The following is a 7,635-nucleotide window of genomic DNA, read 5'->3' as shown; positions in this document are numbered from 1 at the left end:
AATATAGACAAAGACATAAAAGAAGAAAAAGTAACAGGAATATGGTCAAGAAGAAAGATTGGTAAAAATGTAAGAAGATGAAGAGGAAGAGAGAAACATGAACAGGGAAAAAAAGTTGGGGTAATGGGTTGGGGGAAAATAAGGAAACTGAGGAGGAGGTACTTTTGTAATTATAGTTAGCCTTTGTCCCTGAAAGGATGTGGTGAAAACCACTGATCTACCAAGGTGTGTTTTCACAGAGGCGAAAGGAGCCTGGCAAGAGTAGGCTCCTGCAATGGAGAAGGCTGCAGGTGTGTGCCTTTTGTGCTCTGTGTGAGAAAGATCATTCACTGTTGCAAGTGTAGGAAGGGAGAGCCACAGATTCTGGGCCTGTCTGTTTGTACAAGGTTGCTGTGGGTGGCTACAGAACTTCTTTGTCCATTGGGTTGGTGGCGGTGGGAAGAGGTTTTGTCCCTATTGGCAGGGAAGTTGTACTGTTTGGAGCAGATAGTGTGACTCATCAGTTGCCATTCACTGGCATGGGTCTGGCACCCCTCTGGACACACACAACCATTTATCCAGATCCTGCCTAGATTTTAGTGAAAAGCCACTCTGATGCTATCTTCTGCAACCACCCCAATGCTAGCCATTCTGTTTGCAGAGGTCTGGTATGAGTGGGTCACCTGAGAGAGGAGGCTTCAGAAATTTGCTTCTTTTGCTTAGTGTGAAAAACTTCTCTCAGTCCCTTTAGGTACCTAGTGAGGGAATATTAGCTCCTGATACAGCCTGCTAGAGGTGGAGGTATCTAGTAACTGGGGAAAGTGATGGTAAAGCACAGTTGTCTAGTAAACTGTGTCTGTGATGGTAGAAAGAGTATTTACCCCTATGTGCAGAGAACAGGTGCATTTGTTAGATCAGAGAGCATATCCCTCCAATCATGAGTCACTGGTGTGGGTATGACTCCCTCCTGGACACATGCCACCATCTATCCAGATCTTCCCTAATTCAATCAAGCAAGAGATTGTCCCAGCCCCAATTTCTTCAACTACCCCAGTACAGGCCATTCCTGAGACCCAAAGCCCAGCGGCTGCCAGTGTTGTATTATTTCATTCCCTTTCTTGTTACATCCTCTCTCTGCAGCTGCCTATTCCCCCTTTCCTATATGTTCCATTCCCAGCTCCTGCATGTCTTTTGCTTGTCTTGAATTCCTCCTCATCTCTCTACACTGTATCTTTATCGGTGTGTGGATTCTGTGACATTTCCCACCCCACTCCTCCCTGACTTTGCTCCATTTTCCTGTCCAATCAGCATTCTAACTAATTCTTTATCTTCTCATTTGATACTCAGAATTCCATGATCATTATTTGTCTCTGTCTCATTCAGTTTTTCTGGGTCTTTATTAGTGAGGGATCGGGCAGAGTGTGTTCATAGATGGCATCTTGTTTCCAACACTCATTTCCTTCATTCTTTGATGCGTCTTTTCATATGAATATTCACCTTTGCATTTCCTTTGAATTATGTAAAAAAATCAAGATTTTAAAATGGTTCAATTTTCCTCAGAAATTATGAGGATCTTATAAAGATTTTTATTTCTAGTGCTCTATAAAAGTATCTAAGTCTCATTGGTAGCACAGTTTGCACAAGACTACTGACCTAAAATTTGGCAATTGAAGACATCCAGCAGCAGTTCCATAGAAGAAAGGTCTGGTAATCTGCTTCCATAAAGATTATACCCAAGAAAACCCTATGGGACTAGATACTATCCTATAGCATGTGGGTTGGAATCAACTCTATGACATTGGATTTATTATTCATTTATTCATTTATTTTGGTTTATAAAAGTATCTATTAAGATGATATGCCATTGCCCCATATTTTAATTCATCAGTTATAATTATATAACCATGATATTCACTGCCATCAAGTCTATTCCAACTCATAGTGAATTGATAGGACAGACTAGAACTGCCCCATAAGGTTCCCAAGGCTGTAAATCTTATGGAAGTGGACTGTCACATCTTTTTCCTGCTGAGTGCCTGGTGGCTTCAAAGAGCTGATTTTTGATTAATAATTGAACACTTAACCACTGTGTCAGCAGAGCTCCCTATAACCATGATACAGGTACCAATATCAGATTGTGTTTACCCATATGTTAGGCATACAACCAACACACAGTTTTGTGCTAAAGGGTGGTTTCTGCTTACTGGGAAGCTCTGTTGACGGCTTCAAATTATTCTCACTTTACTCTGACAGCCCTATGCAAATTGGAATTTGAATCTCAGTGGAAGATTTAAAAATCAATAGGAAATGTGTCACTTTGATGAAGCCACAAGATGACACTCTTGTGGAAAACTAGAGTTGGCTTATACTCCTGCTCCTAAAGTGACAGGACCACAATGGCAGTCAATTTCCAAGAAGTAGTTGGTGCTGCAGAAAACATGCCTAGAGTTTTCCAGTGGATTGTGTAACATGAATTTTCATGGAGAATTAAGTATGCAAGTGGGAACAAATAATCCCCAAAAGGAACTGGATTCCAAGTTTATCTTCTAGAAAATAGCAAGCTATAGAATAAGCCCCTCAGCATTGGTAACTAATACATTTTAATAACAAGAAAGCTGGCCAATGCTTTAAGCAGGTGAACAACAGTTTTGACAAATTGTCCTAGGATGGCAATGCAGAAACCCTGGAATGGAGAAGCTGAATGGAAAATTAGCAGAGAAAAGAAAGCTAGATACAGTATAGATTACAAACATAATGGGCATGTCCTTACATTTGATCATGGAATAAAACAAAAGCTAGTTGTAACCCTTTCTTTTCTTTCTCACTCATGAAAACAAAGCTATGAATGAGAGAAGTATGAAAAAGAGTGGATTCAACTGAAAATGAATTAGAAAAGAGAAACTTACTTGTCAGGTGTTTATTTGTGTTGCTTAAAAGGATATGGTGAATTTATAAGTCCTGATCCCTGTAGATGTGAGTGACTTTATTTGGAAGTAACATGTTTATGGTTCTGTTAACATGAGGTCACACTGGAGTAAGTTGGGTCTTAATCCCATAATCCTGATGGCCTTACAAAAAAGAGGAGAGGAGACACAGAGACAGAGTGCAGATGGCTATATGAAGACAGAGGCAGAGATTGAATTGAGCTGGCACAAGCTAAGGAACACCTGAAGACACTAGAAGATGGAAGAGATAAGATAGGGTCTCCCCTAGAGGCTTTGGAGAGAATATATCCCTGCCAGCACTCTGAAGTTATACTTTTAGCTTCCAGAATTGTGACATAATAAATTTCTATTGTTGTAAGACACCAGTTTACATTACTTTTTTTTTTTACTACAGCCCTAGGAAACTAATACACTACTCTACTTACTATTTACAAAATCTTTGGCATTTATATCATGTATAGCACTTAAAATAAAATTCAAAGAAATTCATTCCTGCACAATTACAGGGAAAATATACCAGACTGTTTTGAAAACATAACAAGCAACCAATTGCTCTGATCCTTAGCAGTTATTTAATAGAAACAAGTTTCTGATGAATTTTTAATTTGGCAAAATGGTTTTTCAGTTAATTAATGATAGTTTGAGGTAAACTTTGAAAGTTTTATTCAGTTAAGTTGTTTTTCACAAAATTAGACATTTGTCTAATTGCTTTCAATATGCTGGGCATTTGGTGTATTGGTCAGCTGTCTCTTCCAAGGGAATAGCACATCCCAGATTGCCCCACTCTCCATGGGGCCAGCTTTATTCACCTATGTTACAAGTCTTTTCCCTACAAGCACTTGAGCTTGCTATTCCTATCTTACACAATTCACATGATTTGGATTTTTAAAATGCACTACGTTATACTTAAAGAACTGAACATATCATTCTAAATTTCAGACAGCCCTACCATTGAAAGGCAGTTAGAGAGCTTATCTAGTAAACTCTTATTATTATAATAACCAGTCCAGAATTAGGCAACTTGATACTTTCTTGATATGGATAACACAGTGCTCTTCCATTAGATGACTTTAAGATGCAATTGGCTTTTTAAAGAAAACATATGTTATTGTTGGTTGATTTTGAGTTTGTGATCAGTTAAAACCCAAGTTTTTTTGGGTCCCCTGACTCACCAAATGCCAGTTGGCCATAGCCCTGGACAGGGAGCAGCCCAAGACATCCACTCATTGTCTGTGTGTATAGCAGATTCAAGCCATGCACAAAGCTGTCCTGTCTTGCCCCACCCCACCCGAGAGGGTGGCACCAGGCAGCTGAAGTGAGAGCTCTCTCCAGGAACTGACCCACCCACTGAAAAACATGATCTGTAAGTCCCACCGGAAATTTCTGATGATGTTGGCTCTGATTCTGACTGTCACAGCCAGGTGCTCCATTTCTCAAGAAGACAGTTTGTTTTCCTATCCCAGAGAAGAAGGAGCTGTGTCTTCAAGGTGAAGTGAAAAGAAAGGCCTCTAAAATCTTAAGCAATTACTCCTGAGATCAGCCCATTTTGTGTGGGATTTTTTTCTGGCCCAAGATATCTTCTGTCTATGAGTCATCCTACAGGAACAAGGAGAGTAAAGACTTGTTCTTCTGGGTACTAGCCTTCACCAGCTACACCATAGTGGAACACCTTGAGAGACTGGAATGTTGCTGCTGTGTGGTGATGGGAAAAAGCACCAGCTGTGCAACAGCTTACTGGAGAAGGCCATCAACAAGTATGATGGGGTCATCAGATTGAACAACGCCTTAGTGCTGGCTTTGAGGGGGCTCCAAGACCACTATGCATCTCTTCTACCCTGAATCCAGCAACTTCAAACCCAAAACGGAGAATAACTCAGACACAGTCCTGATTCTGGTAGTGGTCAAGGTTCCGCTGGTTGAGACCATTTTGAATGACAAAAAGAGAGTACAAAAGGGTTCCTGGAAACATCCTTCTCTGGGACATTAACAAAAATTAGATCCAAATTTTCAACCCCTTGTTCATAGAGATTTCAGCTGACAGACTACTGAGCCAGCCAATGCAACAGTCATACAAGTTTAAGCAGAAGTCCACCACTCGCCCTCCTTTTCTATAATTTGGTGCATTATTTATGGCTTTGGTTAGCCAGATGTCTAAAACAAGAAGCAGACCATTCACTACTAGGAGCATATCATACTCAAGTGATAGTGGGGTCAGGTCACAATGTCTCCCATGAGGCTCTGATATCCCTGCCTATGGCTGTTGAGTGCCCAGTGTCAACATGATCCACTTGTACTCACCTTACCCCTGTCTGGGGAGAAGAACCCAGAACTAATCAAGGTTGAGAGGCAGCCATGCTCCCAGCCTGTTCCTGTGGAAGTCAGATGTAGTCAGAGAGGAGGCACTGTGACTGCAGAAGCCAGCCAAGAATAGGGCTTGTTACCATGGCATACTCTGTGTTAACATTAAGAAATTGTTTAAGGAGCCATTTAATTAATTCTTTTAGTTAATTCATTTAATTAAAGAGTAAAAGATGCTATGGGCTGCTCCTATGACATCCAAAAAAGGAACATGATACATTGTTGTATCACTTTTTATAAAAACACACATGATGGGTCCTCAAAGATTTAAATCTAGATCAGGCCTCCCATCAGTATGGTAGAGTCTGGAGGGGTAGGGGTCTTCCAGAAGGGCTGAGACCTCTCATCAGGCATGGAAGAACATTAGTAAAGGGTTACTTGGAGAAGTGGATTCTATGTAGAAGGGGTTTCTAACCTGCTATTAAACAGTTTTCCCTAAAATGTAAAACAAAAACAAAAAATCATTTTTTTTTTTTTTTGTTGTTGTTGTTTATTCATATACCTGATACCAAACCATGACATCTCCCTTGTCCTGCATTTACTGAATGTTATGGATTGAATTGTGTCCCCCAGAATGTGTGTTAACTTGCCTAGGCCATGATTCTTGATATTGTGTAATTGTCCTCCATTTTGTGATCTGATATAATTATCCTATGTGTCATGAATCTTAACTTCTCTGATGTTAATTAGGGAGGATTAGAGGCAGTTATGTTAATGAGGCAGGATATGATCTAAAGTATTAGGTTTCATCTTGAGTCAATCTCTTTTGAGATAAAAAAAAAGAGATGAAACAAGTGAACAGAGATCTGAAGGACTTGACTGTCACCAAGGAAGAAGGGCCAGGTGTGGAGTGTATTACTTGGACCTGAGTTCTGTATAATGAGAATCTCCTATAACCAGGGGAAGACTGATGGAAAGACACCTGAAGATCACCAAGGAACACCAGGTCCACAGATGTTGAAAGGAGCAAAGTACCTCCCTCAGAGGCAACAGAGACAATTTTCCCCTAAAGCTGTCATCCTCAATTAGGACTTCTAGCTTCCTAAACTGTGAGGAAATTAAAGTCATCCACTTATTATAGTAGCACTAGATATCTAACACACTGATTTTTTACCTTTTTTCTTTACGTTATAGGATGAAATTTGTGTTGTTCTACTTCCTTCTAAATTAAATAATTTAGCTGATGAAGATTTTTGTCAATTTACTTAAGTTTATATGTGATTCAGTGGAATGCAGCTGTTTCAGTCTGGGTTCTCCAGAGAAGCAGAACCAGTGAGGCAGCCAGGCCTAGACATGATTTCTAGATGCATTACTAGTTCAGTATTAGTTCCCTTAATTCTCTTTGCCTGTTTTTTGTTTATTTTATTTGAAAATTGAGAATTTTGCACATACCTGGAGTAACACTGTGAAGATTGTACCAGATAAAATGGAAAATTTTATGCATGTTAATAAATGTTGTTTTCCAGTTAGCCCCCAATGAATGGCAAACCCATGCCCAAAGGAATGAAATGCTGTTTAGTCCTGCACCATCCCCAAGATAGGTTATAGATCAGATTGCTGTGATCTATAGTCACATTGGGATTTATTGGCTGATTTTTGAAAGTAGATCATCAGAACTTTTTTCCTAGTGAGTCTTAGTCTGGAAGCTCTGCTGGAACCTGTTCAGCATCATGGTAACATGCAAGCCTCCACAGATAGGTAGGTGGTGGCTTCACATGGACTACACTAGCCTGGAATCAAACTGAGGTGTTGAACTTGGGAGGCAAGTATTTCACCACTGAACCATCACTCCTCTTTTCCTTGATAAATGTTATTGTCTGTTTTCCCTTCTTCACCACGTCAGCTAGTGTGATGCAAATGATAAATACATGCAGGATTTGATTGAGTTCATTCAGAAGTGATTTCCCTTAAAAATAGTAGCAGGATGGAAGACAGCAAATGTTAACTTTAAAGACCCTGAGAAGCAGTCTGGATGTTTGGGAACTGTTAAATTTCATAGCAACATGCTGTATGCAAATTAGATTAAGGATAAAAGATAATTACACTCTCCTTCCATTTGTCATCTCAACTGATGTTAACACAAGAGGCTGTCTGTTTAAAAGAAGAAATTGTCATCCTTAGAGTGTTGAGAAGAAGATCTTCCCTTAATCAGTATCTAGAAAGGACTTATTGACAACTTGTTCCACTTTCTTGTGCTAGAAAGAAAGGTGATGTAGGCAATGCCTGATGAAGATTTCTCAGGAAATAAATTGGGCATCAAACCACCCACAAGTGGATAATGTGTCACTAATCTCCATGCTTTGATGTATTAAGAGAGTAAATTAAATGGGCTTTTTCAAATTGTGAAAATGAT

At 39.7% G+C, this 7,635-nt stretch overlaps 1 pseudogene; it reads left to right on the top strand.

Annotated features, from left to right (window-relative positions):
- Window positions 1–4,277: 4,277 nt before the first annotated feature.
- LOC103201227 lies at window positions 4,278–5,207 on the top strand (annotated as a pseudogene).
- The last annotated feature ends 2,428 nt before the right edge of the window (window positions 5,208–7,635 follow it).

Source organism: Orycteropus afer, unplaced genomic scaffold (assembly GCF_000298275.1).
Source record: "Orycteropus afer afer isolate SDZICR_OR568_19922 unplaced genomic scaffold, OryAfe1.0 scaffold00144, whole genome shotgun sequence".
In the NCBI taxonomy this organism is placed as follows: Eukaryota; Metazoa; Chordata; class Mammalia; order Tubulidentata; family Orycteropodidae; genus Orycteropus; species Orycteropus afer.
Note: the sequence above shows the minus strand (reverse complement) of the source record. Positions and strands in the feature narration are given on the sequence as shown.